Source organism: Dasypus novemcinctus, chromosome 7 (genome assembly GCF_030445035.2).
Source record: "Dasypus novemcinctus isolate mDasNov1 chromosome 7, mDasNov1.1.hap2, whole genome shotgun sequence".
NCBI classification, from domain to species: domain Eukaryota; kingdom Metazoa; phylum Chordata; class Mammalia; order Cingulata; family Dasypodidae; genus Dasypus; species Dasypus novemcinctus.
In genome coordinates, this window is record NC_080679.1 from 3,221,933 (window position 1) to 3,247,380 (window position 25,448).

General features: G+C 47.4%; 1 pseudogene; it reads right to left on the reverse strand.

Moving 5' to 3' along the window:
• Nucleotides 1–23,390: 23,390 nt before the first annotated feature.
• On the reverse strand, nucleotides 23,391–24,313 carry LOC101441467 (olfactory receptor 9S13-like; annotated as a pseudogene).
• Between the last annotated feature and the right edge of the window lie 1,135 nt (nucleotides 24,314–25,448).

A 25,448-nucleotide genomic window follows, 5' to 3' on the forward strand; every position in this document is an offset into this window, starting at 1 on the left:
AAGGACGCTTTGGATGGCTGAGAAGAGGAGTGAGGTCGAGACAGGAGGAAGCTCCGCAGAAGTATGGGGAGCTGTTAAAAGCAGAAACGTTATTAGATGCTAGAAAGCAGGCCGCAGGCCGGGGAAAGCAGGTTGCGGGCCGTTTCGCGGGGCTGGAGCTGCTTGAGAGCGATGGCGGCATGGGGGGCCGTGGTTACAATCTTCTGGGGTGGTAGCGGATAGACAGATGGCGGAAAATATTATCAAGAAAGCAAAGGTTATGAGGAAGAAATAGAGTATTAAAGTCTGTGGGGGAAGTGAGATCATTTAGAGGATAGGGTTGAGAATGGTATGTTTAAGACAGAAGCTTTGTGGTTTGTAGGAGACTGCTTTATAAACGAAGGAGAATGAGGGCAGTAAATATAGTAACGATAGATAGGAAGATGACAGTGAGGAGGAGTCTTTGTTTAAGGTTCCAATCGTCCGGCGCAACAGTGGCTAGGCCGATAGCGAGGGGTGTTGCTAAATAGACAATGGCTGCAAAGACAAAATCATCTTCTGTTTCCTCAAAAATAACTTTTCTTTAAATACTTAGTAGCATGCAATATTAGAAACCGTTTCCTAAAAGCAAGTTGGTAGGGGAGCTTGGTTGCTGTTAATCTTTCCTGTTATAAAATTACCTTTTATTATTATTATCATCAATTCAGTTTTATATATATATATTTAAGAATGACCTTTTGGAATTAGCCATTTAATACCTTAATGTAAACTATTGAAGATAAATTTTATCTTTACAGAACACATTCCCTTACATAAAGTTATCACAATACCTTTTACACTTGCCGCATGCAAATTAAATTTCAAGAGTTTATGAAAAATTAGCCATCTTACTTTAGGACAAAATACGTCTTTTTGCAAAACTTATTACATTTCCGTTAGCATTTTTACAAACTTTTAACCTTTTTAATATTCATATAAGTTTTACAATCTTTATATTATCCTGTGAAGAAAAATAAGTTATTCATTTTAATCTAGGCAAGAACAACTTTTTATGAAGACGTACAGTTAATTTTGTTAATTAAGACTTACAATTTTTTTTAATTGTAGATATCTTATTAACATTTAAACTTATGTATTAATATAATAAACTTAAGTATTAATATAAGCGCTTATTTAATTTTTGGCCATTTGAATAGAGCCCTTTTAAAGATTTCTAGTAATTTATATTTACCATCCGGAGGTATCACAATATATGTTGACATTGAACGAACAGACAGACAAACACAGAACAATTACAACACATTAACAGAAATATATAATTTATTTACAGTTGACTCATAATTCTTACTTTCTTGGTATAGCTGCTTTTAAATCCTTTTTTATATAGCATATCATAGATTATACCCTTTAAGATTTCTTCTGGACTTCATGTTGCCTGTAATAAGCCAGGAGGGAATCTTTTACCTTCCTGCTCCACAGCAAAAGTGACCCTATCTATAAGGCGAGTATAGGTGTCCGGGTCCCAAAGCTGACACGTGGTAAGCCACGGATTAAAGGGGAGAAGAAGGTCCCAATATACTTGAAACTGTTTGAAAGAGATCTTACACCGGTGAGTGTCTAGGAGACCGGCGAGAGCCCGAACTTGCGGGGCTTGCTTAGGAGATAGGATGTTACCCATTGCTAATGGCCTTTTGGAGCCGATAAGAAAAGGGGCCCTTACCTTGAGAGCGTGGCGATGGGAGCCGAGGTGCGCGGTGAGACGAGGGGTCGGAGCCGGTGGGGCTCCGACGGTGGTCGCGGGCCGAGGGAAGGCCCTGACGAGGGGAGGGCGGGACGACGAGCAGTGGAGCAAGGCAAAGGGGAGCAAGCGCGGAGGGGAGGAGGCAGAGGTGAAGGCAGGGGTGGAGGTGCTCAGGCACGCGCTCCTGAGAGTTTTATTGGCGCCTCTTAATCATAGCGGGTCGGTATAAGCCCCCGACATGGAAGGAGAAAGCCATCCAGCGATTCTCCCAGACCGCCGTGGATCATATGAGGTCACCAAGGTTCAGGAGCAGCAATGCAGAGCGAAAAGATAGGGGTGAGAAGAGAGGAGAGCGTAGGGCTATGGTAGGGTTACTTCAGACGTGCAAGCGCGTGCTCCCGAGAAATCCAAGGCTCCTCTTAATCATAGCAGGTCGGTATAAGCCCCCGACATGGAAGGAGAAAGCCATCCAGGATTCTCCCAGACCACCGTGGATCGTATGAGGTAGCCAAGGCTCAGGTAGCAGCAATGTTGCACGAGAGAAGTCCCAAGGTGAGAAGAGAGGAGGGCGTAGGGCTGTTGTAGGTTTACTTCAGACGTGCAAGCACGCGCTCCCGAGAAATCCAAGGCTCCTCTTAATCATAGCGGGTCGGTATAAGCCCCCGACATGGAAGGAGAAAGCCATCCAGCGATTCTCCCAGACCGCCGTGGATCGTATGAGGTAGCCAAGGCTCAGGTAGCAGCAATGTTGCATGAGAGAAGTCCCAAGGTGAGAAGAGAGGAGGGGGTAGGGCTGTGGTAGGATTACTTCAGACGTGCAAGCGCACGCTCCCGAGAAATCCAAGGCTCCTCTTAATCATAGCGGGTCGGTATAAGCCCCCGACATGGAAGGAGAAAGCCATCCAGCGATTCTCCCAGACCGCCGTGGATCATATGAGGTAGCCAAGGCTCAGGTAGCAGCAATGTTGCACGAGAGAAGTCCCACGGTGAGAAGAGAGGAGGGGGGGGCGCCAGGTTATGGAGCGAGGCTATGGTGGAGTTGCCTTGCCCCACATTGTGCTGTGGTGGGGTTGCTTTGCCCCACGTTGGGCGCCAGCTGCGGCGGCTTGCTCGGTCGGTAGAGGTGGGGTCTGGCTGCGGACGAGGGGTCGGTCCAGCTCTGGACGAGGGGTCAGTCCCGCTTGGGACGAGGGGTCGGTCCCACTTGGGACGAGGGGTCGGTCCGGCAGCAGACGAGGGATCGGTCTCACAAGGGGTTGCACGGTTTGGCTGACGGGGTCGCCCGGCGAAGCCGGCGATGAAGGGGTCGCCCGGAGAAGCAGGCGACGAACTGGGGACAAGGGAGGCCAGGCCCTTGTCGGGGGCTCTCAGGACTGGAGAGTGCACGGCAGAAGAACTACCGCGGAGACAAGGTAAACACGCAAGTCCACTTTACTGAGGGAGAGGCAACAGTTTTATAGGGGCTGGGGAAGGCTGATTGGTCGAAGCCACGCCCTGTTCTGATTGGTTGCCGGCGAAAGGTCAGTGGGCGGTACTGGACGGGGGAGGGGTGGTGGTTAGGGATTGGCTGTCGCTGTTGCTGGGGGAAGGGGCAGGGTTTAGGGATTGGTGGCTGCTGTTGCTGGGGTGGAGGGCAGACTTGAGTTTCCCGCCCATGCCTGGCTGTTGCTGCTGTCGGGGGAGGGGAAAAGGGCGGGCTGGATTTTTCCGCCCATGCCTGGCTGTTGCTGCTGTCGGGGGAGGGGAAAAGGGCGGGCTGGATTTTTCCGCCCACACCTGGCTGTTGCTGCTGTCGGGGGAGGGGAAAAGGGCAGACTGGAATTTTCCGCCCTGCGCCTGCGCAGAGAGAAAGAAGAAGAAGGGTGCTGCCCCACAGGCATCGGGTGGCGCCATCCGGGAGGAGGGGCGGCCGCGGAAGCATGGCTGCCGAGAAGGGGAGACCCGAGGGCACTCTGCGCCCATGCCGAGCTCCCTTCAGGGGTGGCGGTGAGTCCGACCAGCCACCCTATTATGGGGGCAGCGGCTTGGCCTACCGCGGCTGCTCCCCCGCCAGGCCAGCAAACCACACTTCAGCCCGACTGGTGACCGCAATCCACCACCTACCACCAAGTCTTGAAGATATTTTCCTACCATTTCTTATAAGAAGGTTTATGATTTTCGCTTTTACTTTTAGGTTTTTGATCCATTTTGAGTTAATTTTTGGATAAGGTGTAAAAGATAAGGGTCCTCTTTCCTTCTTTTGGGTGTGGATATCCAGTTCTTTTATCCAGTTCTTCTTTTGGGTGTGGATATCCAGTTCATTGTTGAATGGACTATTCTGCCTGAGCTGTGTGGGTTTGACAGGTTAGTTAAAAAGCACTTGACCGTACATGTGAGGGTCTGTTTCTGAACCATCAATTTGGTTCCATTGGTCTATGTGTCTGTCTTTCTGCCAGTACCATGCTATTTTTACCACTATAGCTGTAACATGATTTAAAGTCTGGAGATGAGAGTTTGCTTTTCCTTTTTATGATAATTCTGGCTATTCAGGACCCCTTACTCTTTCAAATAAATTTGATAATCATGTTTTCAATTTTTAAAAAAATGCTGGTGGAATTTTTTGTCAGGATTGCATTGACTCTGTATATCAATTTGAGTAGAATTGACATCTTAATGATATTTAGTCTTCCATTCCATAAATGTCCTTCCAATTATTTAGGCCATTTTTCATTTCTTTTAACACTGAGTTGTAGTTTCCTGAACACAAGTGCTTTTCATTTTTGGTTAAGTATATTCCTGACTATTTGAGCATTATCTGTCATATTTTATTTTCACCATTCTTCTGACATGTTTAGTTCCTTTTATTGATAAAATCTTCATTTCTAGACTCTCTCCCAGGCTTCTCTCTCCTGTCTTTCTTTTCAGGTTCTAGGACACCCTTTCGTATTTCCTGAAAATCTGGTCTCTTGCTTAGAAATTCTCTCAGTTTCTGTTTATCTGTGAATATTCTAAACCTTAGCCTCATTTTTGAAAGACAGTCTTGCTGGATATAAGATTCTTCCTGGAAGTTTTCCTCTTGTAGTATCTTAAATGTATCAGACCACTGTCTTCTTGCCTCCATGGTTTCTGGTGAGAAATCAGCACTTAATTTTATTGGATATCCCTTATATGTTATGCATTGCTTTTCTCTTGCTGTTCTCAGAATTCTCTCTTTGTCTTTGGCATTTGACATTCTGATTAGTATGTGTCTTGGAGTTGATCTGTTTGGATTTTTTTGGATGGGAGTATTTTATGTTTCTTGGACATGGATATCTATGTCCTTCAATGGGGTTGGGAAATTTTCTGCCATTATTACTATAAATATTCTTTCTGTCCCTTCTCATTTCTCTTCTCCTTCTGGGACATCCATGACACATATGTTTGCATGCCTTTTGCTGTCATTCAGTTCCCTGAGACCTTGTTCAATATTTTCCATTTTTTTCTTCGTCTGTTCTTTTGTATGTTCACTTTCAGAGACCATTTCTTCAAGCTCACCAATATTTTCTTCTGCCTCTTCAATCTGCTATTATAAGATTCCAATATTTTTAAAATTTCATTTATTGCACCTTTCACTCCCATAAGATCTGCTATTTTTTCATGTATGCTTTCAAATTCTTCTTTGTGCTTATACAATGCCTTCTTAATTTCCTTAATCTCCTTAGCCATCTCAATGAATTTATTAAGGAGATTTGTTTGGACATCTATGATTAGTTGTCTCAACTCCTTTATGTCATCTGGAGGCTTATCTTGTTCCTGTAACTGGGCCATAGCTTCCTGTTTCTTGGTGTGGATTGTAATTTTTTGGTGTTTTGGCATCTGGCTTACTAGGTGTATTTTTCTGCTTGCAGTTTTTTTTTCTTTAGTTTAGGGCTTCCTATTGTTTCTCCCTTGCTGGCTGTGCAGTAGGAGTGAAGGATGTAGTTGGTGCTATAAGCTGTGGAGGCTCAAGTGGCCTTCATTGCCCCAGGGACTGATGAAGTTTCTCCCAACTTCTCCTTTGCCAGGTGTAGGGACAGAGTCTCAGCTGTGTGGAGTAATCCAAGTCATGCAGGTCTAGACTGTAGTTGCCCAGAGAGACTGGTGAAGCTTCAGGACCCCTTCTCCCCTGTCTGGGGCAGGGATTGAGCTGTAGGTGTGGGCAGCAATGTTGCAGTGTGGGTCCAAGGTGACTACAGTTGCCCTGGTAGACTTCCAATTACTCAATCTGTGCCAGTCAAAGGTACCTGCTGTTACCTGGATAGGCTGGCAAAGGATCCACCACCCTCCTCCCTGCCAGAGGTGGGGCTGAAGCCTAGGCTAGGGCTGCAGGCCAAACTGGGTGAAAGAAACCAGTTCCTATTGTTACTGTGATTTGTGGTCAGCCAGGCGTCCCTTCAATGTGGGGGCAGAGTCAAAATGACTGCCACCAGCCTCTTTCCAACTTGGACAGATTCACATCCTTGGTTCAGCCAGCCAAGTCCTCCAATCAGTAGCTGAAATCAGCAGCCAACCATCTCCTCCTCCCCTGTTTGTGCGAAATGGAGCTTCCATTTCCAGCCACAGAATAGCTCCTGGGGTGGCTTGTACCACCAGAGTAGGATAATCACTGGCCTCCATGGCTGGCTGGTAATTTCCCAGAGAGGATGGAATGGGTTCCCCCAGCTTCCTCCCTGCCAGAGGTAGGGCTGGGGCCTAGGCTAGAGCTGCAATCTGATATGGATGGAAAGAAGCCATCCCCACCAACACTGTGATATTCAGTCCACCCTGCTTCTCCTCATGCCATGCGTGGAGGTAAGATCATGGTTACTGGCCTCTTTTTGACCAGGACAGTCAAAAACTTCAGCTTTTCTTAGGATTATACTTTAGCCTGCTGAATTTATTCATCAGTAGCTGCAGTTGGTGCCCACCCATCTCTTCCTCCCCCATTTTTAGGAAATGGAGCTTTCAATTCCAGCTGCAGAACAGTTCCCAAGGCAGTTTGTTCCTCCAGTGGTGGATGGGCACTGACCTCCATGGCATGGAGTGCTCTACTTATGAATCTTCTCTGTAGATGGGTAGTCACCTCCATCCACTCCTTCAAGATGTTACAGGATGCTCTTCTGGTCTTCTGGAGCCCCTAAAAAGGTGCTTCAGAGAGATTCAGATAGCTCTGGGTGTTTACTAACTGCCCTGTAGCAGTAGCTGGCTCTAAGAGTGCCTTACTCTGCTACCATCTTGTTGGTTGTCTCTATATGTATGTTTTTGATGGATTTTGAGTTAATTTTTGTAAGTGGTATGAGGTAGGGATCCACTTTTATTCTGTTGCATGTGGATATCCAGTTCTCCCAGCACCATTTCTTTGAGAAACTATTCTTTCCTCATTGAGTGGACTTAGCCACATGATCAAAAATCAGTTGGCCATAAGTTTGCTAGATTATCCTTGCCCTAGATTATAGCCAGGCCCTGAGCGTCAACAGACTTCAGCTCCTACACTCTGGTTTATTGGACTTACCCCACTCAGCTAACATGGAGTTGAAGAAGGTCAACCACCACACTATGGAGCCAAGAGTGCCTACAACTGAAAGCAGGAGGATTGCATCCAGCATCCATGTGGAATCTAAGCTCCCTCTTGATATAGATGTGGAGTGGACACAACCATTCCAAGGTCCACAGGATGGAGGAATAGAATATGGATTAAAGTGGACTTACTGATAATCTATTCATGAACTATTGTGATTAGTAATCGAAGAAAATGTGGTATTGGTGTGGAGAAAGTGGCCATGGTGGCTGCTGGAGGTAGGGAGTGGGAGGAAGAAATGAGATGTGGAGGTATTTTCGGGACTTGGAGTTGTCCTGGGTGATACTGCAGGGACAGTTACCAGACATTGTATGTCCTCCCATGGCCCCCTGGATGGAACATGGGAGAATATGGGCTATGATGAGGACAATTGACAATGAGGTGCAGCGGAGCTCTGAGATGTATTCACCAAATGCAATGAATGTCTCATAATGATGGAGGAGGTTGTTGTTATGGAGGGAGGAGTGGGGTGAGGGAGTTGGGGGGTATATGGGGACCCCATTTTTTTAACGTAACATTAAAAAATACAAATAAAGACAAAAAAATCAATGACGTAAAGATAACTATCAATACTCCATATATTACAATAGTAGAAAAGTTTAAATTCAATAACCTAAGTTTTCTTGTAGTTTTAATTATAAAATCTAAAATTTTACAAATTAAGCCACACACATAACCCATATATCAAAGAAGAAATCACAATGGATGCCAGAAAAATTGGGGATTAATAATTATGAAAATATGTTATGTTAAAATTTGCAGAAAGTAGCTAAAGCAGGGTTAAGAGGGAAATTTATAGCTTTCAATACATATTATATAATAGGAGAAAGGGTGTATTAAGTGACATAAGACTGCAAGTTAAGAAATTAAAAATAAAACAAATTAAACTCAAAGAAAATAGAAGGAAGGAAATAACAAGTGCTTAAATCATTGAGGTAGAAAGCAAATGTTGAAGAGAGAAAATTTAAAAGCTAAAAATTGTTCTTAAAAATGATAATAACATGATAAATGAATAGGAATACTGATTTAAGTGGAAGATGAGAAATCATCAATTCCTGTAGTTGGAATAAAAGGTACATTACCATAGGTTCTGCAGTCATTAGAAAGATAATCACAAGGTATTAAGAATAATTGTATTACATAAGAAAAGCCTAACAAATTAGATGTAATGGAAAAAAATTCCTTGACTGTAAAACTTACAGAACTGATGAAAGATGAAATAGAAAATATGAGTACTCCTGTATTTATTATAATTGAATTCATAAACATAAACCTTCCCACACAGAAAATTCCAAGACAGATGGTTTCTATAGTGAATTCTTCCAAAAATGTATGGAAGACATAATAGCAAGCTTAAACACTTCCAGAAAATATAAAAATTGGAGGAGGGTACAACTCATTTTATCAGACAAGCATAGCCTTCATATAAAGCCTGAACTAGATCACAATAAAGGAAAATAGAGCCCATGGCTTTTGGTTTAGAGGTTTATGTCTCTTAAACCAGGACACAAAATATCTTACATAGAAAATTATCAAGGTGAAGCCAGTGGAACTTAAAAAGGATATTGCGGTCACCCCTCGGGCTGAAGCGTGGTTTGCTGGCCTGGCGGGGGAGCGGCCGCGGTAGGCCAAGCCGCTGCCCCCATAATAGGGTGGCTGGTCGGACTCACCGCCACCCCTGAAGGGAGCTCGGCATGGGCGCAGAGTGCCCTCGGGTCTCCCCTTCTCGGCAGCCATGCTTCCGCGGCCACCCCTCCTCCCGGATGGCGCCACACGATGCCTTCTTTCTCCCTGCGCAGGCGCAGGGCAGAAAATTCCAGTCTGCCCTTTTCCCCTCCCCCGACAGCAGCAACAGCCAGGTGTGGGCGGAAAAATCCAGCCCGCCCTTTTCCCTTCCCCCGACAGCAGCAACAGCCAGGCGTGGGCGGAAAAATCCAGCCCGCCCTTTTCCCTTCCCCCGACAGCAGCAACAGCCAGGCGTGGGCGGGAAACTCAAGTCTGCCCTCCACCCCAGCAACAGCAGCCACCAATCCCTAAACCCTGCCCCTTCCCCCAGCAACAGCGACAGCCAATCTCTAACCACCACCCCTCCCCCGTCCAGTACCGCCCACTGACCTTTCGCCGGCAACCAATCAGAACAGGGCGTGGCTTCGACCAATCAGCCTTCCCCAGCCCCTATAAAACTGTTGCCTCTCCCTCAGTAAAGTGGACTTGCGTGTTTACCTTGTCTCCGCGGTAGTTCTTCTGCCGTGCGCCCTCCAGTCCTGAGAGCCCCCGACAAGGGCCTGGCCTCCCTTGTCCCCAGTTCGTCGCCGGCTTCTCCGGGCGACCCCTTCGTCGCCGGCTTCGCCGGGCGACCCCGTCAGCCGAACCGCGCAACCCCTTGTGAGACCGATCCCTCGTCTGCTGCCGGACCGACCCCTCGTCCCAAGTGGGACTGACCCCTCGTCCCAAGCGGGACCGACCCCTCGTCCAGAGCTGGACCGACCCCTCGTCCGCAGCCAGACCCCACCTCTACCGACTGAGCAAGCCGCCGCAGTTGGCGCCCAACGTGGGGCAAAGCAACCCCACCACAGCACAACGTGGGGCAAGGCAACCCCACCACAGCCTCACTTCATAACCTGGCAGCCCCCCCCTCCTCTCTTCTCACCTTGGGACTTCTCTCGTGCAACATTGCTGCTACCTGAGCCTTGGCTACCTCATACGATCCACGGCGGTCTGGGAGAATCGCTGGATGGCTTTCTCCTTCCATGTCGGGGGCTTATACCGACCCGCTATGATTAAGAGGAGCCTTGGATTTCTCGGGAGCGCGCGCTTGCACGTCTGAAGTAATCCTACCATAGCCCTACGCTCTCCTCTCTTCTCACCCCTATCTTTTCGCTCTGCATTGCTGCTCCTGAACCTTGGTGACCTCATATGATCCACGGCGGTCTGGGAGAATCGCTGGATGGCTTTCTCCTTCCATGTCGGGGGCTTATACCGACCCGCTATGATTAAGAGGCGCCAATAAAACTCTCAGGAGCACGTGCCTGAGCACCTCCACCCCTGCCTTCACCTCTGCCTCCTCCCCTTCACGCTTGCTCCCCTTTGCCTTGCTCCACTGCTCGTCGTCCCGCCCTCCCCTCGTCGGGGCCTTCTCTTGGCCCGCGACCACCGTCGGAGCCCCACCGGCTCCGACCCCTCGTCTCACCGCGCACCTCGGCTCCCATCGCCGCGCTCTCAAGGTAAGGGCCCCTTTTCTTATCGGCTCCAAAAGGCCATTAGCAATGGGTAACATCCTATCTGCTAAGCAAGCCCCACAAGTTCGGGCCCTCGCCGGTCTCCTAGACACTCACCGGTGTAAGATCTCTTTCAAACAGCTTCAAGTATATTGGGACCTTCTTCTCCCCTTTAATCCGTGGCTTACCACGTGTCAGCTTTGGGACCCAGACACCTATACTCGCCTTATAGATAGGGTCACTTTTGCTGTGGAGGAGGAAGGTAAAAGATTCCCTCCTGGCTTATTACAGGCAACATAAAGTCCAGAAAAAATCTTGAAGGGTATAATCTATGATATGCTATATAAAAAAAGATTTAAAAGCAGCTATACCAAGAAAGTAAGAATTATGAGTCAACTGTAAATAAATTATATATTTCTGTTAATGTGTTGTAATTGTTCTGTGTTTGTCTGTCTGTTCGTTCAATGTCAACGTATATTGTGATACCTCCGGATGGTAAATATAAATTACTAGAAATCTTTAAAAGAGCTCTATTCAAATGGCCAAAAATTAAATAAGCGCTTATATTAATACTTAAGTTTATTATATTAATACATAAGTTTAAATGTTAATAAGATATCTACAATTTAAAAAAAAAATTGTAAGTCTTAATTAACAAAATTAACTGTACGTCTTCATAAAAAGTTGTTCTTGCCTAGATTAAAATGAATAACTTATTTTTCTTCACAGGATAATATAAAGAATGTAAAACTTATATGAATATTAAAAAGGTTAAAAGTTTGTAAAAATGCTAACGGAAATGTAATAAGTTTTGCAAAAAGACGTATTTTGTCCTAAAGTAAGATGGCTAATTTTTCATAAACTTTTGAAACTTAATTTGCATGCGGCAAGTGTAAAAGGTATTGTGATAACTTTATGTAAGGGAATGTGTTCTGTAAAGATAAAATTTATCTTCAATAGCTTACATTAAGGTATTAAATGGCTAATTCCAAAAGGTCATTCTTAAATATATATATATAAAACTGAATTGATGATAATAATAATAAAAGGTAATTTTATAACAGGAAAGATTAACAGCAACCAAGCTCCCCTACCAACTTGCTTTTAGGAAATGGTTTCTAATATTGCATGCTACTAAGTATTTAAAGAAAAGTTATTCTTAAGGAAACAGAAGATGATTTTGTCTTTGCAGCCATTGTCTATTTAGCAACACCCCTCGCTATCGGCCTAGCCACTGTTGCGCCGGACGATTGAAACCTTAAACAAAGACTCCTCCTCACTGTCATCTTCCTATCTATCGTTACTATATTTACTGCCCTCATTCTCCTTCGTTTATAAAGCAGTCTCCTACAAACCACAAAGCTTCTGTCTTAAACATACCATTCTCAACCCTATCCTCTAAATGATCTTCTCACTTCCCCCACAGCCTTTAATACTCTATTTCTTTCTCATAACCTTTGCTTTCTTGATAATATTTTCCGCCATCTGTCTAGCCGCTACCACCCCAGAAGATTGTAACCACGGCCCCCATGCCGCCATCGCTCTCAAGCAGCTCCAGCCCTGCTAAACGGCCCGCAACCCGCTTTCCCCGGCCCGCGGCCTGCTTTCTAGCATCCAATAATGCTTCTGCTCTTGCCTCCCCATACTTCTGCGGAGCTTCCTCCTGTCTCGACCTCACTCCTCTTCTCAGCCATCCAAAGCGTCCTTTCTCGTCCCCTGCCCCCCTCCTTTTTTCGCTTGAACCCCTACTGCGTTGCAGATTGGGCCGCCCCATGTCGGCCCGCCCCATTAACATCGGCCTCTCTCGCACCCGTGAAGACTTTGGCCTTCTTATTGTCCTCGCCTACGTCTCCACCACTCCCGACGCTGCCGCCACCACCGTCGCTGGTGCCCTGACGCGACTTGTCCTCACCGCTGCGATCCTCCAGACCATCACACAGTCTGCCTCTACTGCTCTTCGCCGCCAAGAAGAGATCAACTACCTGTAACGCGCTGTCATCCTGGACTTTTAACAAGCAGATGGACCTTATAGCCACCGAGATCAACAAGAATTGGACATTGGCCACCCTTGCTTGCAACGGCAAGATACTGCCCCCCAAATTGTACATTTATCCCCGGCATACTCACCTCCCTCTTCAGCCCCGCTTCCCTCATTGCTTACTGCCTCTTGGGCCTCAGCTACTTGTTGCTGCTGCCATCCTGGTCCTTATTTGAAAAGAAGGGGGAAATGCGGTCACCCCTCGGGCTGAAGCGTGGTTTGCTGGCCTGGCGGGGGAGCGGCCGCGGTAGGCCAAGCCGCTGCCCCCATAATAGGGTGGCTGGTCGGACTCACCGCCACCCCTGAAGGGAGCTCGGCATGGGCGCAGAGTGCCCTCGGGTCTCCCCTTCTCGGCAGCCATGCTTCCGCGGCCACCCCTCCTCCCGGATGGCGCCACACGATGCCTTCTTTCTCCCTGCGCAGGCGCAGGGCAGAAAATTCCAGTCTGCCCTTTTCCCCTCCCCCGACAGCAGCAACAGCCAGGTGTGGGCGGAAAAATCCAGCCCGCCCTTTTCCCTTCCCCCGACAGCAGCAACAGCCAGGCGTGGGCGGAAAAATCCAGCCCGCCCTTTTCCCTTCCCCCGACAGCAGCAACAGCCAGGCGTGGGCGGGAAACTCAAGTCTGCCCTCCACCCCAGCAACAGCAGCCACCAATCCCTAAACCCTGCCCCTTCCCCCAGCAACAGCGACAGCCAATCTCTAACCACCACCCCTCCCCCGTCCAGTACCGCCCACTGACCTTTCGCCGGCAACCAATCAGAACAGGGCGTGGCTTCGACCAATCAGCCTTCCCCAGCCCCTATAAAACTGTTGCCTCTCCCTCAGTAAAGTGGACTTGCGTGTTTACCTTGTCTCCGCGGTAGTTCTTCTGCCGTGCGCCCTCCAGTCCTGAGAGCCCCCGACAAGGGCCTGGCCTCCCTTGTCCCCAGTTCGTCGCCGGCTTCTCCGGGCGACCCCTTCGTCGCCGGCTTCGCCGGGCGACCCCGTCAGCCGAACCGCGCAACCCCTTGTGAGACCGATCCCTCGTCTGCTGCCGGACCGACCCCTCGTCCCAAGTGGGACTGACCCCTCGTCCCAAGCGGGACCGACCCCTCGTCCAGAGCTGGACCGACCCCTCGTCCGCAGCCAGACCCCACCTCTACCGACTGAGCAAGCCGCCGCAGGATATATCAGGACCAATCAGGGCTTATTCTAGGGCAGGGTGTTTTGTTTAAGTTTAGAACATCAAATAATGACATTCATCACATTAAAACCATACAGAATAAAATGATTAGCTCAATAGTAACAGAAAAAAGGGTTACAATGAAAAACTCTCTTACCATAAAAGCTGTCACAAAATCCTTAATCAAAAAGGTTTTCTGTACAAAGCATGAATATCATCGCTTTTAATGCTGAAATTTCAAAGGCTTTCCTTTTGTCATTGGGAATATGACAAATATAACCATAATCGATCCACCCTTCTAGTCTACATATTACTGGATCTATTAGCTGATAAAATGGGGTCAGAAAAACATATAAAGTTATAAAGATTGGAAATCAATAATTAAAATTCATTAGTCAAAGATGATCTGTTTATTTTACCTAGACAATCCAAAAATTCTAATAAAATATTCAGATTTATAATCTGGTAGTGTTAGTGAGCAATTAGTACAGGTATGGAGCAGAGACCAGAATGAAATGGGATGAAGAATGGCACAAGCAGAAATGGGAAGTATAGTGTATTATTTTTAAAACTTTCACTAGAAATGAACAAGAGGGAGGCAGGCTAAAGGGATGTCTGATATAGAAGGAAAGATATGATTTGGATATGTTTGTAACCTTCAGAGAAGGAGTCAGGAAGGAGAAAAGCCAAGATTAAATGAGAGAGAATGGCTATTGGCAAAGAGTCCAGGAAGAGCCTGGGGGAGGGAAGATGGTAGGGTCCCCAACTTGGATGTACTGTTGGAAGGGGATGAATCAAACTGTGAAGCTGGGAGGAGGTGGGTAAAGTGGGAGTACAAGGAGACAGGCAAGGAATGCTGCTCCTACCTGATGTCCTCTGGTTTTTGTGAGATTTGTGATGGGCTGATTTCCTGATGTGAAGCAGTTTGGGTGATTCAGTTCATTTGAAATGTTCTCAGAAGCCACTAGAAACCATGGTCAAGGGCTATAGAAATTATCAAGAAATTGTCTCTGACCTTAGGGCATTTGTTCTGACTCCCACCCCCCCACACACACACATACCTGCTGTCATTGTCATATGAGAACTGCATTGGTAGAATGGTCCTTAGTTGAGTAAAGACATGCAAGAGGAGGATAGTGAAGACTGTTCTGGAGTGGACCCAGGGTGGATAGCACAGAGGCACATGGTAGACATGTGGCCATGGGACTATCCAGGAATGTTTACTCTGGACACCATTGTAGAGTTGTTGCAAGAGGAGCACTGGCTTTATTTGACAAGGGAAGGTCCATGGCAGTCCTAGGAGAACACCCTCCTGGACAGAGGCTGTGCTTGGCCTGATGAACCTCAACCTAATGTCAGCCTGCCGGGAGCCTGAGGCAGTGGCATACTTGTAAGCCCTTCCAAGGGATCTCATAAACTCCCTGGTGAGAGACATTGCAACAGAGAGGCTGTGGGGAGCCATGGGAGTGTGAAGATCCCAACTGTATTCCATGGCTGGAAATGGCAAGGCCCCTGTATAGGGTCCATTCATCCTCAAAACTCAAGCATTCTTGAGTGTGGGAGTGTTCTGGCTAAAAATGGCATATTCCTCCTATTTTTTCTAAATTTTCAGAGTTTCTTTGATTATTTTAATACTTGGTTCCTTTGTGGAAATTTTAGAATCAGTTTGTTTAGTTCTATAAAAAAATCCTGTTAGGTTAAGATAACTTTGAATATATCGGTTGTGTTGTATAATCAAAATTTTATAATGTTGCATCCTCCTATCCATGAACATGGTATACCTCTTTATTTATTCAATTCTCCTTTTATGCCTTTCAAAAACAGTTAAATTTTTATTTCTGAAAATATTTTATGTCATTTGTTATTTTTATTCTTTGATATTTCAGAGTAGATATTACCATATTTTATTATTTTTAAAGGAGTTTTATTCATGTCCATAAAATCCACTCAAAGTATACAATCAATGGTTCAAAGTATAATCACAGAGTTGTGTTTTCACACCACAATCAGTTTTAGGACAACTTCATTGTTCCAAAAGGAAAACCCCATACCCCTTATTTTTCCCTATTATTGACATATTATTAGTTTTGGTAACTTTGTTAGAAGTAAGGGAAGAATATTAAAATATTACTGTTGACTATGGTCTATAGTGTGCATTAGGAGTCTTTTTCCCATATAACTGCTATTATTAACACCTTATAATAGTGACTTACATTTGTTGTAGTTCATGAAAGACCATTCATATATTTGCATTAATAACCACTTTCATTGTCAACAGCAAGATTCACTATGTTATACAGTCCTGTCTCACCTTCTAGCTTTCCTTCTAGAGATGTATATGACCTAAATGTGCCCTTTCAGCCACAATCACACATGATTCAATGCTGTTAATTACACTCATAATAATGTGTTACCATCACCTCTATCCATTTCCAAGGGCTTTCAAGCATCCATATTAAAACTTCCTCATGTATTAAGCAGAATTATTGAATTATGTTAAAATTCAATAATATATCATGAAATAGCTGAAGAATGACAAACAGCAATGAGCTAGAGTAAAGACTCTAGAAACATATGCACGTATATATGGAACACTTGGCTTATTAAACAAAGATGCCACTGCATAGTGGTGGGAAAGAGGATATGAAAATAATCAAAGGTCAGGAAGATGACCATATGGAAAAATGAAATTAAACTCCTATCTCAAAATACCCAGAAACATAAATTTCATATGGATTATAGATAATAATATGAAAGATTAAACAAAACACTTCTTAAAAATAACATAGAAGAATAACTTTTTGGACATTGCATAGATTCTTTAAGCATAACACAAAATGAAATATCCATAAAGGAAAGGATTGATAAACTTAGATTGTTGAGAATAGTTTGAGAACTTCTGATATTCAAAAGCCAAAAAATAATCAATGACAGTATGACTATGAAAGCCATAAAGTAGGAGAAGGTATTTGCATGTCATGGGTCTAACTGAGGAGTCCTATCCAGAAAATATAAGAGGAATCTCTACAAATCAATACAAGTAAGTAGAAAAAATGAAAAAAACATATATTTTCCAAAAATGAAAATCAAAGTGGTGAGCAAACATATGAAAAGATGCGGTCACCCCTCGGGCTGAAGTGTGGTTTGCTGGCCTGGCGGGGGAGCGGCCGCGGCAGGCCAAGCCGCTGCCCCCATAATAGGGTGGCTGGTCGGACTCACCGCCACCCCTGAAGGGAGCTCGGCATGGGCGCAGAGTGCCCTCGGGTCTCCCCTTCTCGGCAGCCATGCTTCCATGGCCGCCCCTCCTCCCGGATGGCGCCACACGATGCCTGTAGGGCGGCACCCTTCTTCTTCTTTCTCCCTGCGCAGGCGCAGGGCGGAAAATTCCAGCCCGCCCTTTTCCCCTCCCCCGACAGCAGCAATAGCCAGGCGTGGGCGGAAAAATCCAGCCCGCCCTTTTCCCCTCCCCCGACAGCAGCAACAGCCAGGCGTGGGCGGGAAACTCAAGTCTGCCCTCCACCCCAGCAACAGCAGCCACCAATCCCTAAACCCTGCCCCTTCCCCCAGCAACAGCGACAGCCAATCCCTAACCACCACCCCTCCCCCGTCCAGTACCGCCCACTGACCTTTCGCCGGCAACCAATCAGAACAGGGCATGGCTTCGACCAATCAGCCTTCCCCAGCCCCTATAAAACTGTTGCCTCTCCCTCAGTAAAGTGGACTTGCGTGTTTACCTTGTCTCCGCGGTAGTTCTTCTGCCGTGCGCCCTCCAGTCCTGAGAGCCCCCGACAAGGGCCTGGCCTCCCTTGTCCCCAGTTCGTCGCCTGCTTCTCCAGGTGACCCCTTCGTCGCCTGCTTCGCCGGGCGACCCCTTCGTCGCCTGCTTCTCCGGGCGACCCCTTCGTCGCCGGCTTTGCCGGGCGACCCCGTCAGCCGAACCGCGCAATCCCTTGTGAGACCGATCCCTCGTCTGCTGCCGGACCGACCCCTCATCCCAAGCGGGACCGACCCCTCGTCCCAAGCGGGACCGACCCCTCGTCCAGAGCTGGACCGACCCCTCGTCCGCAGCCAGACCCCACCTCTACCGACCGAGCAAGCCGCCGCAGTTGGCGCCCAGCGTGGGGCAAAGCAACCCCACCACAGCACAACGTGGGGCAAGGCAACTCCACCACAGCCTCACTCCATAACCTGGCGCCCCCCACTCCTCTCTTCTCACCGTGGGACTTCTCTCGTGCAACATTGCTGCTACCTGAGCCTTGGCTACCTCATATGATCCACGGCGGTCTGGGAGAATCACTGGATGGCTTTCTCCTTCCATGTCGGGGGCTTATACCGACCCGCTATGATTAAGAGGAGCCTTGGATTTCTCGGGAGCGTGCGCTTGCACGTCTGAAGTAATCCTACCACAGCCCTACCCCCTCCTCTCTTCTCACCTTGGGACTTCTCTCGTGCAACATTGCTGCTACCTGAGCCTTGGCTACCTCATACGATCCACGGCGGTCTGGGAGAATCGCTGGATGGCTTTCTCCTTCCATGTCGGGGGCTTATACCGACCCGCTATGATTAAGAGGAGCCTTGGATTTCTCGGGAGCGTGCGCTTGCACGTCTGAAGTAATCCTACCACAGCCCTACCCCCTCCTCTCTTCTCACCTTGGGACTTCTCTCGTGCAACATTGCTGCTACCTGAGCCTTGGCTACCTCATACGATCCACGGCGGTCTGGGAGAATCGCTGGATGGCTTTCTCCTTCCATGTCGGGGGCTTATACCGACCCGCTATGATTAAGAGGAGCCTTGGATTTCTCGGGAGCACGCGCTTGCACTTCTGAAGTAACCCTACCACAGCCCTACGCCCTCCTCTTTTCTCACCCCTATCTTTTCACTCTGCATTGCTGCTCCTGAACCTTGGTGACCTCATATGATCCACGGCGGTCTGGGAGAATCGCTGGATGGCTTTCTCCTTCCATGTCGGGGGCTTATACCGACCCGCTATGATTAAGAGGCGCCAATAAAACTCTCAGGAGCGCGTGCCTGAGCACCTCCAACCCTGCCTTCACCTCTGCCTCCTCCCCTCTGCGCTTGCTCCCCTTTGCCTTGCTCCACTGCTCGTCGTCCCGCCCTCCCCTCGTCGGGGCCTTCTCTTGGCCCACGACCACCGTCGGAGCCCCACCGGCTCCGACCCCTCGTCTCACCGCGCACCTCGGCTCCCATCGCCGTGCTCTCAAGGTAAGGGCCCCTTTTCTTATCGGCTCCAAAAGGCCATTAGCAATGGGTAACATCCTATCTGCTAAGCAAGCCCCACAAGTTCGGGCTCTCGCCGGTCTCCTAGACACTCACCGGTGTAAGATATCTTTCAAACAGCTTCAAGTAAAGTAAGAATTATGAGTCAACTGTAAATAAATTATATATTTCTGTTAATGTGTTGTAATTGTTCTGTGTTTGTCTGTCTGTTCGCTCAATGTCAACATATATTGTGATACCTCCGGATGGTAAATATAAATTACTGGAAATCTTTAAAAGAGCTCTATTCAAATGGCCAAAAATTAAATAAGCGCTTATATTAATACTTAAGCTTATTATATTAATACATAAGTTTAAATGTTAATAAGATATCTACAATTAAAAAAAATTGTAAGTCTTAATTAACAAAATTAACTGTACGTCTTCATAAAAAGTTGTTCTTGCCTAGATTAAAATGAATAACTTATTTTTCTTCACAGGATAATATAAAGAATGTAAAACTTATATGAATATTAAAAAGGTTAAAAGTTTGTAAAAATGCTAATGGAAATGTAATAAGTTTTGCAAAAAGACGTATTTTGTCCTAAAGTAAGATGGCTAATTTTTCATAAACTCTTGAAACTTAATTTGCATGCAGCAAGTGTAAAAGGTATTGTGATAACTTTACATAAGGGAATATATTCTGTAAAAATAAAATTTATCTTCAATAGTTTACATTAAGGTATTAAATGGCTAATTCCAAAAGGTCATTCTTAAATATATATATATAAAACTGAATTGATGATAATAATAATAAAAGGTAATTTTATAACAGGAAAGATTAACAGCAACCAAGCTCCCCTGCCAACTTGCTTTTAGGAAACGGTTTCTAATATTGCATGCTACTAAGTATTTAAAGAAAAGTTATTCTTAAGGAAACAGAGGATGATTTTGTCTTTGCAGCCATTGTCTATTTAGCAACACCCCTCGCTATCGGCCTAGCCACTGTTGCGCCGGACGATTGGAACCTTAAACAAAGACTCCTCCTCACTGTCATCTTCCTATCTATCGTTACTATATTTACTGCCCTCATTCTCCTTCGTTTATAAAGCAGTCTCCTACAAACCACAAAGCTTCTGTCTTAAACATACCATTCTCAACCCTATCCTCTAAATGATCTCACTTCCCCCACAGACTTTAATACTCTATTTCTTCCTCATAACCTTTGCTTTCTTGATAATATTTTCCGCCATCTGTCTATCCGCTACCACCCCAGAAGATTGTAACCACGGCCCCCCATGCCGCCATCGCTCTCAAGCAGCTCCAGCCCCGCGAAACGGCCCGCAACCTGCTTTCCCCGGCCTGCGGCCTGCTTTCTAGCATCTAATAACGTTTCTGCTTTTAACAGCTCCCCATACTTCTGCGGAGCTTCCTCCTGTCTCGACCTCACTCCTCTTCTCAGCCATCCAAAGCGTCCTTTCTCGTCCCCCGCCCCCCTCCTTTTTTTGCTTGAACCCCTACTGCGTTGCAGATTGGGCCGCCCCATGTCGGCCCGCCCCATTAACATCGGCCTCTCTCGCACCCGTGAAGACTTTGGCCTTCTTATTGTCCTCGCCTACGTCTCCACCACTCCCGACGCTGCCGCCACCACCGTCGCTGGTGCCCTGACGCGACTTGTCCTCACCGCTGCGATCCTCCAGACCATCACACAGTCTGCCTCTACCGCTCTTCGCCGCCAAGAAGAGATCAACTACCTGTAACGCGCTGTCATCCTGGACTTTTAACAAGCAGATGGACCTTATAGCCACCGAGATCAACAAGAATTGGACATTGGCTACCCTTGCTTGCAATGGCAAGATACTGCCCCCCAAATTGTACATTTGTATCCCCGTCATACTCACCTCCCTCTTCAGCTCCGCTTCCCTCATTGCTTACTGCCTCTTGGGCCTCAGCTACTTGTTGCTGCTGCCATCCTGGTCCTTATTTGAAAAGAAGGGGGAAATGTGGTCACCCCTCGGGCTGAAGTGTGGTTTGCTGGCCTGGCGGGGGAGCGGCCGCGGCAGGCCAAGCCGCTGCCCCCATAATAGGGTGGCTGGTCGGACTCACCGCCACCCCTGAAGGGAGCTCGGCATGGGCGCAGAGTGCCCTCGGGTCTCCCCTTCTCGGCAGCCATGCTTCCATGGCCGCCCCTCCTCCCGGATGGCGCCACACGATGCCTGTAGGGCGGCACCCTTCTTCTTCTTTCTCCCTGCGCAGGCGCAGGGCGGAAAATTCCAGCCCGCCCTTTTCCCCTCCCCCGACTGCAGCAACAGCCAGGCATGGGCGGGAAACTCAAGTCTGCCCTCCACCCCAGCAACAGCAGCCACCAATCCCTAAACCCTGCCCCTTCCCCCAGCAACAGCGACAGCCAATCCCTAACCACCACCCCTCCCCCGTCCAGTACCGCCCACTGACCTTTCGCCGGCAACCAATCAGAACAGGGCATGGCTTCGACCAATCAGCCTTCCCCAGCCCCTATAAAACTGTTGCCTCTCCCTCAGTAAAGTGGACTTGCGTGTTTACCTTGTCTCCGCGGTAGTTCTTCTGCCGTGCGCCCTCCAGTCCTGAGAGCCCCCGACAAGGGCCTGGCCTCCCTTGTCCCCAGTTCGTCGCCTGCTTCTCCAGGCGACCCCTTCGTCGCCGGCTTCGCCGGGCGACCCCTTCGTCGCCTGCTTCTCCGGGCGACCCCTTCGTCGCCGGCTTCGCCGGGCGACCCCATCAGCCGAACCGCGCAATCCCTTGTGAGACCGATCCCTCGTCTGCTGCTGGACCGACCCCTCGTCCCAAGCGGGACCGACCCCTCATCCCAAGCGGGACCGACCCCTCGTCCAGAGCTGGACCGACCCCTCGTCCGCAGCCAGACCCCACCTCTACCGACCGAGCAAGCCGCCGCAAAAAGATGCTTAGGCTCATTAACCATTAGGAAAATGAAAATGAAAATCGCAATGGGCTATAATTACACACTCACCAAAATAGCTAATATTTATAAAAGAACAATATGAATTGTGCATGATGATGTGCAGCAACAGGAATGCTCATGCACATAAAGTTCTTCATAATTGAAATGACTATAATCTTTCTGGAAAACTACTTGATAGTATCTAAAAAAGTTGAGTAAGTCCATTCGTAGACTGTCCAGCAGAGATTCCTTCAACATAGCAACAAAAGACATAAAAGAATTTCAAATCGGCATTAATTTAAGAGCCCCAAATTGGAAATGATCCAAATGTCATTTAACACCAGGATAAATAAATGATGCTGTCTTCATTTACTTGATTACTACACAGTCATGAAAATAAGTGAAGTGTTATTACATGACCTCACTCACATGGATTAAACTACCAAGGATATTGCTGAGCAAAAGAAATCAGATAGAAAGGAGGCAATTGTGATGGCTCTATCCACAGAAATTTCAAAATCAGAAAAAGACAATCTGTGGGTGAGAGTCAGGATAGTGGTTGACCTTGGAAGGCAATGAGTGGAGGATGCACCAAGAGGAAAGTGGGATTTTGTTTGTTCATTTTTCTTGACCTGGGTGGTGGTGAACTCCCTGATCTGTGGACTTGTGATGTGGGTCTATTTCTATAGATTAATAAAAGTTCTAATATAAACATATATACATTTCTATTTCTTCCAATCTTCTATTCTGCAGTGTGTAAGGAAGTTGTGGTGGGTGGAGTACCCACCTTTTTCAGTACCAGGAAGGCCAAGGCCAGAGTATGATGGACCAAGAGGCAGAGGGATATAGAGCAGAATCACCATGTCACCTCAGCCTTCCCACCTGCAAACACTCTGAGAGAGGCCCTGTTGTCAGATTGGGGACCTCACAAGAAACGTATTCTGACTGAACAGAACCACTATGAGGGAATGCCTTGGCTGTTTATTTAAATTATTCTTTTAAACTTATCTCTTTGATGTTAATGATGGACTAGAAAGAGGCCAACATGGTGGTAGGAGAGGCTTTTGGAGGCACAACAGGAAGTGATGAGGCCCTACAACTGGGAGGATTATGAGAGGGGAAGGTAAATAGTGTAAATGATTTTTCTGCCAAGTTTGATCAAGACACACAGATATCCAAACTTCCTCCTGATAAAACACCTGGAATGACCACAGTTACTTGATAGATAAGAAGCAGAAGACCCATCCCACTAAGAACTCATTCGTTTCTGTCCACTCAGTCTTGGGGTGTTTTGGATCCTGTTCTTTGAATGGGCCTCTAGTGTTCTGGCTGCAGAACATGCTGTCTCCCTCTTGAATCTCAGCTTACTATGGGACTGATCCTTCCTATCTTTTCAAGATGGGTTGAATGGTTGTTTGATGGATGCGTTCCTCCACACATCTGAAAAATATAGATGTGGGGCATGTGGAGATCATCCCTGCCTGGTGGCTCCTGAGGTTTCCTCCAGCCCTCAGGATGCTGTCTTTCCCTGTCCACCCCCATTCAGGTGGCCACGTGTTTCTGGCCCAGTCTCTGCAACACCTCCTTCATGTCCTTGTTCCACAGACTGTAGATGAGGGGGTTGAGCATCAGGATGACCATGGTGTAGAAAATGGACACCTACTTGCCCTTCTCCATGTACTCCACAGCTGCTGGCTGAGCATAGATGACAATCACAGTTCCATAAAATAAGGAGACTGTGGTCATTGGGAGCCACAGGTGGAGAAGACCTTATGTCACTGGGCTGTAGAGTGCATCCTGAGGATGGTCATGGTGATGTAACCATAAGACATCAGGACCATGAGTGTCGTGCTCACAATTGAGAGCCCACAGAATCCAAACATGAGCAGCTCATTGAGGGCCATGTCAGTGCAGGCTAGCCAGAGCACTCCACATTGCAGAAGAAGTGGTTGATTCAATTGTGGCTGCAGAATGGAAGGTGGAACATGAAGCTGATCTGCATGATGGTGTTGAAGCAGTCCCTACAGTATGAGCCCAGTACCAGGCGGGCACAGGCTGTGGGGTGCATGGTGATGGGGAAGCACAAGGGGCTGTAGATGGCCATGAGGCAGTCAGTAGGAAGCCTTCAGTGGTACCCAGAAATAAGAATGAGAAAAATAGGGTGGCACAGCCCATGAAGGTGAGGATCTTGGAGGAGAAGGTGGTGAGGGCCTTGGGGGTGATTACAGATGAGTAGCTCATGTCCCAGAAGGAGAGATTCTTGAGGAAGAAGTACATGGGGAGTGGAGGCGGATATCCAGGGTGAGGACCACGATCACGGTGAGGTTCCCCAGGATGGTGACCACATAGATGTTCAGAAACACCACAAAGAGCAGTGCCTGAGTCTCAGGGACACCCTAAAATCCCACCAGCACGAACTTCTGCTAGGAGACCCCCAAGACGTTTCCATTGCTGTGGGGTGGCATGATGCTGATGATGAACCTGGAAGCAGAAGGGAGGGAGGAGACTGCAGGAAGGAGGTCACAGCTGGACTGTCCCACGTCCCCCTGGAGCACTGCAACCATTGGTACCACAATTTTCATTGAGCAGATGGGCAATAGTGACTCTTGTACTCTAGATAAGCTCTAGTGGCTCATTTATTCTGTGTAATTAAATCATATATTTGCACTGAGCCTTCCCTCCAGGGGAGTCTGAGATGTTCCTGTCAGGATGAAGAGATTCCTTCCAGAGCTGAGACATTCCTGGTGTAAGGATGACGTTTATGCCTCCTCATCCTTCTTCTAAACACTGCCCAGTCCCAGAGGTGAAGCCCCGTCTTGTGGTTATTTATGGATCCTATTTTTGACATTTCCATATCTTATTTTATTCATTGTTAATATTAATAAAATCTATTGAGCACCTCCTTTCCACTATCACTGTCTTGGGTAACCACTGAATCTCAGGCCAGTCTGGACACATGATGCTCTCTTTCTATCTGTCTGTCTGTCTCCTCTGCAAGACACTGAGTCTCATCTAGTCTCTGACTTCGTGCCTGAGCACTGTGGCACTCAAACAGCTAGTTCTTGAGACCTTGTGGTTTTTTTTCACGATTTCCAACTGTCAGACACATCATAGGGAAGGGACTGGTTACCTCTGGTTTTTGCAGCAGCAGCCTGGGGAGATATGCCACTTGTAGAGGATAGAATGCCCTCTCCTTGTCACCTTCAGCCCATCCCCCAGCTCCTCAGCAATCTCCTCTTGTCCTGAGAGCTTTAGGAGACCCCTCTCCCTTCTACTTGGTCAGCAGTGTCTTCTTTTGTATGGTACCATCTGGATTCCCCTGAAACATAATTCCTGTCTGTCTTGCCACAGCATAGAGCACAGAGGAGGCTGTGAGGTCCTTGTTTACTGCAAAATATTCATGGAATCCAGTAGGAAGAAGAGGGAACCCACCCTTAAAGGGACGGGTGAAGGAATCAGGTGAAAGGGGGGGAGACCTCAGGGCATTACAAAGACTCACCATGGCTGAGCCTTGTCGTGGAGAGGCTGCCTGGAGAGGAGTGAGCTCCCTGTGAGTGGGGGGGGGAGGGGATGCAAGATGCCATCCAGGACTCTCCTCAC